Genomic DNA, 12514 nt, shown 5'->3' on the forward strand with positions numbered 1-12514 from the left:
TAAATCCTATCCCTCAGTACCCTTTCCATTACTTTGCCTACCACTGAAGTAAGACTAACTGGCCTGTAATTCCCGGGGTTATCCCTATTCTCTTTTTTGAACAGGGGCACAACATTCGCCACTCTCCAGTCCTGGTACCACCCTCGTTGACAGTGAAGACAAAAAGATCATTGCCAACGGCTCTGCAATTTCCTCTCTTGCTTCCCACATAATCCTAGGATATACCCCGTCAGGCCCAGGGGACTTGTCTATCCTCAAGTTGTTCAAAATGCCCAACACATCTTCCTTCTTATCAAGTACACCAAGTACACAGTACACCAACTGAAGTCTAACAAGATTCATCATCACTTGCCTGTTCTTTACTCAATTTGACATAGTTGTCTGACTAATTTTAAGTGGATCGCAGCGTTGGTCATATCAACCAATCAAAGTGACCACCCTATGACTGGACGTGTTTTATTTCTGTGGTCCATCATCCACTGTTCACACTGTTTGCCTCGAGGCAGAAGATCTACTTCTTATGAAATGTTACTTCTTTCATACTTCTTGCAGCTTTTCCCAAAGTCTGGGCAGTGCTCTCTTCTGAGGATTTGAGTTTGATCCTGGGCTGTAGCAGATCAGAGTCTTTGGGGAGCCACTGCTATTTTCCTGAAGTCTTGCCCTTGCCATAAGTTGTGTTCTCCTTGGGTTTCCATAGGAGAGCTGTGCATGGTAGGGCAGCTGTGCATGGTCAGGAGCTATGCATGGAGGGGGACCTGTGCGTGGTAGAGGTGCTGTGCATGGTAAGGCAGTTGTGTATAGTAAGGGTGCTGTGCATGATAGGGGAAGTGTGCATGCTTGGGAAGCTATGCATGGGAGGGGTGTTTTGCATGGTTAGACAGCAGTGCATGGTGTGGCAACTCTGCATCATAGAGCAGCTATGCATGGGGGGGAAGTTGTGCATTGTAAAAGAGCTGAGCATATTAAAACAGTTATGCATTGTAAGAGCAGTCCATAGTGGAGAAGTTCTGCATGTTAGGAAAGCTTTGCATGTTAGTCCAGCTGTGCATGGCAGAGGAGCTGCGCATGGTAGGGGAACTGTGCATGGATGGAGCTGTACATGGTAGGACGCGTGTGCATTATAGGGGAGCTGTGCATGGTAGCGTAGTTGTGAATGGGAGAGCAGCTCTGCACTGTAGGGCAGCTATGCACAATAGGGGAGCTGTGCATGGTAGGAGACCCATGCATGGTGAGGCAGCTCAGCATCCTATCTAATTGACACAGTAGAGGAATAAATGAATAGAGAAAATAAAAGAATTGTAATTTGCATGTTCAATAAACAGTCTCCAATGATTGATAGCAGACGTTTATGAAATCCTTGGACAGTGAATTGTTCACAAGTAGTACTGTATACCTTGTTTGAATTCCAAAGTCACTGGCGAATGCAAACATTTTCAACAGAATTCTCAAAATATTTGCTTATTTCATACAGACTGGGGTTCTTTGCTCAGAACCTTCAACAATTTATTAACTTGAGACAAATTAGAGAGTGTGACCAAAACCAAGCGGCACTATCTTTGGAAGATTCCAATAAAATCACCCTGCCTGATGCCAGCCAGTCACAACTGGTTCAGTCTTGATTGACCACTTGAGCTTCCAACAAGATGCCAGCCCTGAGCATAATCACCGCTCAGTGCTAATTCAACTACAGTGTTCTTAGATCAGTAATTTGCATTAGTTTTCCAGGCCAGTTCTGAGCATGAAACATCTGTCTTCATTCTCTTCTCTTTTTAAACAAACTGCTGTTCAAAGTTCAAGATTCCATACTTACTTTCAACTCACAGTTACAAAACAAAAGATGGAAAAATAAAAGAAAAATAGTGAAAAAAATGGAGATTTAGTTTGGAATTTGTACTTTGCATCATTGTAAATAAAAGCTCGTAAAAGTCTGTAAAGTTTGGCCTCTGTTTGCTCCTTCACTACCTGGCTTTCTGAAAATTATATAGTGCATAATATTCAATCCAATAATATTAACAGACAGCAACTCATAGGCTGAGGGGTACACAGTTTCTGAATCTGCCAGAACCATTTAAGCGGGAAATTTTCCTATTTAAAGTCTTGTAGTTCATTAAAGGGGTGGGTTCTTTTAGAAACTGAGAAAGTCAGCTTCATTGCAAAAACAAAATGTCCTAAAGGAGTTCAGGATGTTGGGGAGCAACCCCTTTCTCTGGTGGGGCACAGGAACTGGGCCTGGAGATTTTCTTGAATGGACTGAAAAGCAACATAAAAGTGATCACAAATGAAACTAGCAGCAATCCAGGGAAAGACTGAAAGATTTTGGATGGTCAACTGCAAGGGAAAGACACACTGTGAGGTCTGGAGAAATAAGTATTAATTCGAGTTTGTCTCACGTTATTGAATTGTTGAAGGTTCTGAGCAAAGAATCCCAGTCTGTATGAAATAAGCAAATATTCTGAGAATTCTGCTGCAAGTGTTTGCATTCACCAGTGACTTTGGAATTCAAGCAAGGGTTACAGTACTACTTGTGAACAATTCATTGTCCATGGATTTCATAAATGCCTGTTATCAATCATTGGACACTGTTTACTGAACATGCAAATTACAATTCTTTTATTTTCTCTATTCATTTATTCCTCTACTGTGTCAATTAGATCTTGAAAAGTGTCCATATTACAGAGGAAGAGGAGGTGCTGGATGTCTTAAAGTGCATAAAAGTGGAAAGGTCCTGTAACCTCTTCAGGTATATCCCAGAACATTGTGGGGAAAGGTAGGGAAGTGATTGCTGGGCCCCTTGCTGAGATATTTGTGTCATTGATAGCCATGGGTGAGGTGCCAGAAGACTGAAGGTTGGACAACGTGGTGCAATTATTAAAGAAAAATGGCAAGGAAAAGCCAGGGAACTATAAACTGTTGAGCCTGATGCCAGTGGTTCATTAGTTGTTGGAGGGGATTCTGAGGGACAGGATTTGTGTGTATTTGGAAAGGCAAGGACTGATTAGGGATAGTCAACATGGTTTTGTGCGTGGGAAATCGTGTCTCACTAGCTTGATTTTTGAAGAAGCGATAAAGAAGATTTACGAAGGTAGGACGGTGGACATTGTCTATATGGACTTCAGTAAGTGTCCAACAAGGTTCGACATAGTAGACTAGTTAACAAGATTAGATCACATGGAATACAGGGAGAGCTATGCATTTGGATACAAAATTGGCTTGTAGGTAGGAGATGGAAGATGGTGGTAGAGGGTTGCTTTTCAGACTGGAGGCTTGTGACCAGCGATGTGCCACAAGGATTGGTGCTGAGTCCACTGTTTTTTGTCATTTATATAAATAATTTAGATGTGAAAGTATGAGGTACAGTTAGTAATTATGCAGATGACACCAAAATTGGTGATGTAGTGGACAGCGAAAAAGGTTATCCCAGAGTATATCTTGATCAGATGAGCAAATGGACTGAGGAGGGGCAGATGGAGTTTAATTTAGAAAAATATGAGGTGCTGCATTGTGTTAGGGCAAATCAGGACAATACTTAAGTCCCCAGGGAGTGTTGCCAAGCAAAGAGAGCTTGGAGTGCAGGTTCTTGGTTCCTTAAAAATGGAGTCACAGGTAGACAGGATAGTGAAGAAGGCGTTTTGTATGCTTGCCTTTATTGGTCAGTGCATTGAGTACAGGATTTGGGGAGGTCATGTTCCTTTTGTACAGGACATTCATTAAGCCACTTGTAGAATATTGCATTCAATTCTGGTCTCCCTGCTATAGGAAAAATGTTGTGAAACTTGAAAGGGTTCAGAAAAGATTTGCAAGGATGTTGCCCAGGATTGGAGGGTTTGAGCTATAGGGAGAGGCTGAAAAGGTTGGGGCTATTTTCCCTGGGACGTCAGGGGCTGAGGGGGGTGACCTTATAGAGGTTTATAAAATCATGAGGGGCATGGATAGGATAAATAGACAAGGTCTTTTCCCCAAGGTAGGGGAGTCTAAAACTAGAGGGCGTATGTTTAGGGTGAGAGAAGAAAAATGTAAAAGTGATCTAAGAGGCAACTGCTTCATGCGGAGGGTGTTGCATGTATGAAATATGCTGCCAGAGGATTTGGTGGAGGTTGGTTCAGTTACAACATTTAAAAGCCATTTGGACAGATGCATGAATAGGAAGGTTATGCTGCAGCTGCTGAGGCCACACCTGGTGTACTGTGTACAGTTTTGGGTCTCCTTACTTGAGAAAAGATGTCTTGGCACTAGAGGGGTATCGGGGTGGTTCACTAGGTTGATTCCAGAATTGAGAAGGTTGCCTTATGAAGAGAGATTGAGTAGGCAGGGAGTGTACTCACTGGAATTTAGAAGAATGAGGGGGAGTCTTACAGAAACATATACATGATGAAGGGAATAGATAGGATTGAAGCAGACAGGTTGTTTCCACTGGCAGGTGAAACTAAAACTAAAGGGGTGTACCTTCAAAATAAGGGAAAGTAAATTTAAGACTGAGTTGAAAAGGAACTTCTTCACCCAAACGGTTGTGAACCTGTGGAATTCCCTGCCCAGTGAAGCAGTAGAGACGAGCTTGTTGAATGTTTTTTAAGGCAACAATAGATTTTTGAACAGGAAAGGGATTAAGGGTTCTGGTGAGAGGGCAGGGAAATGGAGCTGAATCCATGAAAAGACCAGCCAGGATCATATTGAATGATGCAGCATTGATAGGCCAGATGGCCTACTCCCTGCTCCTTGGTCTTAGATTCTTATGTTCTTTAGAGGAATATGGGCCAAATGTTGGCAAATGGGACTAGATTAATTTGGGATATCTGATCAGCATGCACAAGTTGGACCGAAGGGTTTGTCTCTGTGCTGTACATCTCTATGACTGTATTAAAATTGAACAGTATTTACAGCTTACCTCTCTACATTGTTCTAAAGCTCCTTCACCTGAGAATTGTTTATTTCCTTGTGTTCATTCAACAGACTAGGACCCTCTGCTGTAAATCAAGATTAGAGTGGCGCTGGAAAAGCACAGCAGGTCAGGCAGCATCCGAGGAGAAGTCGATGTTTCGGGCAAAAGTCCTTCATCGGGAAACGTTGCCTGTTCTGTGCACGCCCATCACATCTAGTTGAGTTTGGTTGCACATTAGTGGTTCACAACTGAATATCAATGGGAAGTTGATCCAGCAATTATAATGTAGGTTGTCATTTGCAAATGAAAAGTCCTATTTATAAATCTTGCACCGAGATCTCTCTCCCTAACTGAGGGAGGCATCTTTTGCTTCAAACTTATTGAAATGTGATACATGCCCAATCCCCAGAAATAGTTTCAGTGAAGCTGATGCAATTGTTTTTGACACTTGAACAGAAACCTTTCTCTCTACTGCAGATTAGATTACTTACAGTGTGGAAACGGCCCTTCGGCCCAACAAGTCCACACCAACCCGCCGGAGCGCAACCCACCCGGACCCATTCCCCTACACCTAACACACCGGGCAATTTAGCATGGCTAATTCAGCTAGCCTACACATTTTTGGACTGTGGGAGGAAACCGGAGCACCTGGAGGAAACCCACGCAGACACGGGGAGAATGTGCAAACTCCACACAGAGGCAGGAATTGAACCCGGGTCTCTGACGCTGTGAGGCAGCAGTGCTAACCACTGTGCCACCGGCTGCCCAATAGATAAGGCTTGTCTTGGTTCTGACTGCCCTGAAACATGGGGCTGTTTTTAGCAGTTGTTTCCTTTGTGTGAGGCAACTGTGTACTTTCCCCTCCATTCAATTCATGGCCAAACATTTCAACATTTAAAATGTTTGTTTCAGTAATTGTTGACAATGCATTGCACGGATTTCTATTTTTTTCTTCTGGTTTAATTTCACCAGAAAAGAAACAATACAAGGTGCAAGCAGAACAACCATCTGTCAGTGCATTTGACTTATTACTTCCTCAGGCGTATGTATATTGTATGTTTTTGCAATGACTTGGGTTTTACTGTTTTGTTACCTCCTGAGTAATAAACATCAGGAGCTTTCACTGATTTGTACTTGCGTTGAGAATGCATCTAAATAGACAGTGGAACAATTCAATTATTCATTAACCAAGTTTATACCGTCTGACCTCATCAGTTTTTTCATTTTCTCTTTCCTTTCCATATTCCAGCCCACTTTAAATGAAATCCAACATCTTATTCACTTTTTCTGATCGTTTGTTTGTACGTTATGGGGCAGCTTTCCCAACTCTGAATATTTGTGCTCCTTTTGCCCTCCCAGAATTTGGAAAATAATCCAATTTTCGTTCTTGTTTTCAAAGTGAACCAAGGCTCACATTCCCCAGGTTTTGCCCACTCTTTAATCCATGATAGTCTGTAACATTCTAGTCCTAGGTAAACTTCTGCCTTAGATCAGCTGTTAAGATGGATGTAGAGACTCAACAATCCATCTCCCAATCTCCATCTTCAACCACTCAATCAATTTTCAAAACATTTCAGATGACGCATTGTTCTCCAGGTGCTCCCATTTTGATTCTAATACTAAGCTGATGGTGTAATGCTAACGTCACTGTATTAGTAACCCAATGGGTCCAACACCACCATGCCAGATGAAAAAAGATTGCACTCAATTAAATCTGGAATAATGCCAACCATGCAATCATTGTTGATTACTGTAAAACTGGTTCACTAATGTCCTTTAAGGAAGGAAATCTGCCGTCCTTACCTGGTCTGGCCTGACATGTGACTCCAGACCCATCGCAATGTGGTTAACTCTTAACTACCCTCTGTGCAATTGGGGAGGTAGGTGCTGGGATAGACCATTCAGCCCCTCAAGCCTGTTTTGTCATTGAATACGCTCAGAGCTGATCTCATCTCAATCTCAACACTTTTCTGCCCGTTCTCCATAACTCTTAATAATTAAAAAGTTAGCAATAGGATGGGCAGTAAATGTTTGTCTAGCCAGTGATGCCAACATCCCATGAATGCATTTTTTATAAAGTCCTAACCTTAATCCACCTGATGATCATGAAAATATCTTTAATTGTTATGCTAGTGATTGCCACAAATAAGATTATTAGTTATACATGCCCAATTCTTCATAAGCCATTGATAAATGATCAATAGACAATAGCTCCACTGTTTGACCTCAATGTAACTGCACATGATTTCAGTGTGTAGAGAGAGCAGGAGAAATCAGCACCGAGAGGTTTTTGTTTTCTCTGCCTGGATTTTATTCAGCACCTTCGCTTTGAAATACTTACAAAATATGAATTCAGCTTCATAAAAAAAAACACTAAACACCTTGAAGATTTCCAATAAAACATTCAGCACTGATTCAGTACAAATTGAAAACTTTTACAGGGAACGTTCCACACACACTCTACAACAGGATGTGTTTGAAAGCTCCTGGGCTGATCCTGGAACTCAGATGTCTTGGGAACACTGCAAGCCTGACTGTGCTGCCTTCATCTACCTAACTATTCCAGTGTCTGTACTGCTAGACTGGCACACTGATGGCCCAATCCCTTTTGTGTCTTTGTCATGCTGATCTTAACGCCCCTGCACATCATGTTGTGTTTGACGTTCTTTGGTGTTTTCATTTTAACCCAGTTCTCCTCAGTGCCTGTGATTAACTTGAACAGCCTGACGTGTGTTTACTCCATCATCCTGGTCAGTCACAAGTTGGTCGCTTTCTCATTTCTCAGCCTCATTCTGAATTCAATCACCCTCTACAACCTGACTCGCCAATTTCTCGTTTCAAACTTCAGCGCAGGCCTGAGGTAACCTCTGGTACCTTTCACCACCCAAAGCCAGCAGCAGCTGATGGAAATTTGAGCTGAGTGTAAGAAAACACTGCACCTCCTTTGTGAAGGACTAGCGTCAAGGCGTAACAATGAAAAACATGATCCAATGTCAGGGCATTGAGTAAAATCCTTTCCATTCTTCAGATAGTGTCATCTGTACTGAGAGACAAGTAAGGGCTTCAGTTTAATGTAACAATAAAGAAACAGCACCTTCAGTAATGCAGCACCCACTCTGCACTGCATGAAACATTGGAGGCCATTTAGCCCATCAAGTCTTCTCTGCCATCCAGTGCCTGATAAACTGATCCAACAACCCTAACTCCACTTTTCTGCCTTTTCTCTGTCACCTTTGATTCCTTCCATTAAAAATCTATCTCAGCCTGAAAACTGAGTTTGTATAACACTCTGCCCTGCAGTATCAGCTTCAATGATGTGCTCAGATGCCTGGAGCAGGGACTATGCACACAGCTTTCTGAGATTACAGCGCTGAGTTCTTTACAGTGAGACATGGCTGACAGCTCATTGCAAGTGATCCTGCAAAACAAGACGTTATGCAGAGTCCCACTGAACTGCCCGTGTGCTTTAGTCGGCTAGCACCATTTAAAGAGCAGCAATTTTGATAAGACCGCCGGAGCAAGGGGAGGCCATTTGGCCCATTGAGCTGAACCTCCCCCTCGACTTCACATTCCCACCCTATCCCTAATACTGTTCACTTTCTCAGTCCCACAAACTCGGTATCTATTTCAGCCCTGAATATATGAGTTGACCAAACAGTCACGTTCCTCTGGGGAAGAAAACTCCAAAGACTCACAACCCTGTGAATGAAGAGCTTCCTTATCACCCAATCGTCTGGCTGTCCATCCCTTGCTCTATGTTGGCACTCATTTTGTGCAGAACAGTTGCTACCAGAGTGTATGTCTGAAAAAGAAGGATGTGAAGTGGTTTCTCGAAGAGATTAATTCCCATGGTCTATCCAGGTGGCATCAGGCCCTTTGAGAATCTGTGCAACACCGATATGCTCACTGGGTCAGTCTCCTTGGTGACACTAAGGTCCCCGATCTCTTTCATGTCAACAATAACTTGTGTCTCCAGAGGCACTTTAACTGAGTGAAACTCCCTGAAGTGTTTCAAGAGCGTGATTGAGCCAAATTCAACATGGAACCTCACTAAGTGATTGGCAGATATCCGAAACATTAGCTAAAGATTGAAGCAGTGACTTAAAAGGGAGAGGATGTGAGGCAGGAGAGGCGGAACAGTTTAGGTAGAGAATTTCAGAACATAGAGCCCTTTAGAGGACAGAATTGGGAGACCTCTGCAGAGATAGTGAAGCCAGGGACCGTGGAGACTTTGCAAACAAGGATAAGATATATCAAAAACCCGAGATGTTATTTAACTAAGAGCCTATGCAGGTCAGCAAGCTGCAAGACCAACAGAGGAATGGGAGTGGCTGAGCATTAGGATATAGTGACAGAGGTTTGGATGATCTTACTCTGGCTTTGAATGGAACTTGGGAAGCTGTCAGGGACATATTGGAAGGCTGGGGGAATAGAGCAGGAGAGAAGCTGAGGCAGGGCTGGAGTCACAGTACGTTACAAAGGTTGAAACTTAGTGCTGGGGGAGGGGTGTTGGAAATTCAGCTCGAGGTTGAATATCATGCAGTAGAGAGGTTGGTCCAGGCAGACGGTTGCCAGGGAGTGGGAAGAACCCATTGGGGGCGTGGGGGGGGGGGGGGGGGGGGGGGGATGTGGTTGGCTAGGGAACAAAAGAGCTTGTTTGATCAGGGTCACAGACCAATATCTATATTCCACCAACAGTTTCATGTGTTTTCACTCACTGAGGTTGTCACCCTGACAATGCAAACTGTAACCAAAACCTAAAGGTGGCTTGTGGAGATTTCAAGAGTTGGAGTTATGACTATCTCCATTGGCAGCTTGTTCCAGTGGGGTTGTCCTGGAGAAGGATAATTTGTTGGACGGTCCCTGTAGTTTTTATGGATGGTTACTTCATGTTTTGTCATTGCTGAGAGGGGCTTGTTTCTGTCAGATCCCACCAACCCATTCCGTATTTTGCAGAGTGTGGCTACCCTTCACTTTTCTCCTTCTTTGCTTGTCTGGTCTCCTTTGCTGTAAACACTGCCATTGCAAATCTTTGATCTGTGCTGGCAGTGAGCTCAGTATTTGATTGGAGGAGATTGCTGATGATCCAGTGCTGACAATGGGGAGATAGCAGAGGAAGCCAGAGACAGGGGTTAAGGTAAATCCTGGGTGTTTTCCGTCTCTGCCTGGATGATAGCACATCCGGATGAGTGGTCTCCCTGCTCACTCAGTTGTCCCCAGTCTCATTAACGTCCTGCCTTCTGATTTCCTTAATCAGTCTGGCCCTTCTGATATCCTTTTATCTCCTTAGAGTATTTGAAAAACAGACTGTCTCTGACTTCCTGTTCCCTACACAGCATTTTGATAGAAGTTCGATTTTCGTGAATTCTTTGGAAAGTAAAACTTCTGAAATAACACTTCATTCTCACAGTCAGGAAAAGAGGAGCGAGATATTAAAATGTATGTTACTGACCACTAAGGTTGCAAAGTTGTATATACTATGGAAAGCTAATAGCATCTCCTCGAAAGCTTTCTGTTTGGAATGTCAGCTATTTTCAATCTCCCTGACCACATTGCTTTCCCTCATCTTGCTGGACTCCATAGCCAATGTTAAACATGTGTTCCTTACTGTGCTTTCCTTACTCTTAATCATTTGAAATTTCTCTCAGATTTGCAATAAACAATTTATGCTGTATCCACTGAGTCACCTGGACCACCCCGAACACTGCTTGAAATATAAACAAACAACATGGTCGCAGACTTATACAATTCTGACGGAGCACTTCAGGTGAAGCACCACCTGTCTTCTCTCTGTAATGAGTAAGCAGTACTATGGTCCAATAGATCTTACTGGCTATTGTCACATTAGGGACCAAACTGAGCAATTAAACAATCAACACAATACCAGCAATGCTCAGGTCTCACTGGACCTATGTTCTCTTAACACAAAAGATGCAAAGATAGAAAAAACATATTCTTCACAAATTGTGTGCCAACCATCTTCATAGAATCCCTACAGTGCAGAAACGGACCATTCAGTCTGCACCAACCCTCTGAAGAACATCCCATCCAGACCCACCCCATCCCTGCAATCTCTATTTACCTTGGCCAATCCACCTAACCTGCGCGACTTTGGACTGTAGGAGGAAACTGGAGCATCTGGAGGAAACTCACACAGACACAGAGGAAATGTGCAGACTCCACATAGACAATCGATCAAGGCTGGAATTAAACCCGGGCCCCTGCGGCTGCGAGGCAGCAGTGCTAACTTATTGAGCCACCGTGCCACCAGTAAGAAAGTAGAAACAAAGATGCTTGAGAGCTCGGCAGATTTGAAAGCATGTGGGGAGAGAGATAGAGCTAACATGGCCAATGGCCCTGCTTCAGGATTGGATCCATTGGCCAATACATCCACTATCCCCTACTCGCTATTGGTCAGAAAAAATGTGCTCTGAGGTCAGAGAATCAAAGCATTCAAGAGGTCATTGGAAGATTACCTGAATAGAATTTATTATGGGGACGTTGGAAAGGGGAATTAAATAAATACTTGGAAAGGAAAGATTTATAAAGGAATGGGGAAGGAGGGCAGCATATTAATTGGACAGCTCTTTGAGAATGAGCTGGTGCTAACAATATGGAATGAGTGGCCTCTTTTTTTGCTACATGGCATGAAGCTATTGGTTTGTTCGGTGTAGTACACCACTTCATCTCTTATCAGCAGGCGAAGGAGGAACAAGAGTTATCCGGGGCTGGGGAAAGGTAAGCAGCTGCCAAGGTGGCTGTGCCAGCCCCTGGTGGGTTCGTCCTGGTGTCAAGTCCACAGTGTTTGTACATCAAATGAGAGGCAGTTGTGCTGCTAGCCCTGGGTAGATCCCAGCACCACTCACCATCAGGGGTCATCAAGACTGGCTTCTTGGCGGGAGAGTGATTAGCAATGACGTAGTGACTCCCAACAGGAGTTGCCAAGGCCCAAGGATGGTGATTTTCACCCAGAATTAGAGGATTTCCTACAAAATCATAGAACCTCCAAGCACTGAGACCATTCAGTCCGTCATCTCCAATTGGTCCCTCTCACCTGCTCTTTTCCCCATTGACTTGCAATGCTTTCCCCTTTCATTATCTCCCTTTGGAAGGTTAGTTCCACTACCTACTTAAGAAGTGGATTCCTGATGAGGAGAAATGTTTTCTCCTCATCACAAGCCTTGGGACTCTAGTTTTACTTGGCACTTATATTCTGGTCACTGACTCTCCTCACGCCAATGAAAATGGCTTCTCACTATCAATATGATCAAAGCCAACTTCAAAAATTCTGTCATCGCACCAGAAAAGGAGACTGCGACTCATCGTGAGTGGAAAACCTGAGAGATCCCACTGACCCAGGGACAGAGTGGGAGAATTCAGCCAATGTAAAGTGCGACCAAGTCAGCCATCTCAGGAGAGAGAGCAAGAGAGTGGGCAGGGTGAAGGAGGGAGCAGGGGGCTAGAATCTTCATAAAAACAAACCACAGACAATTTATTTTAATATCAGGGAGTCACTAGGAATCTATTAGCTGCCAGAATGTCTTACATTATGGGGATCGACTTGTTAATATTTCCTCCTAATGACTCCACTGACTTGACACTAGTTTAGAAGTAGTTACCAGTGACTAGGTTACAATA

Source organism: Chiloscyllium punctatum, chromosome 12 (genome assembly GCF_047496795.1).
Source record: "Chiloscyllium punctatum isolate Juve2018m chromosome 12, sChiPun1.3, whole genome shotgun sequence".
NCBI lineage: Eukaryota > Metazoa > Chordata > Chondrichthyes > Orectolobiformes > Hemiscylliidae > Chiloscyllium > Chiloscyllium punctatum.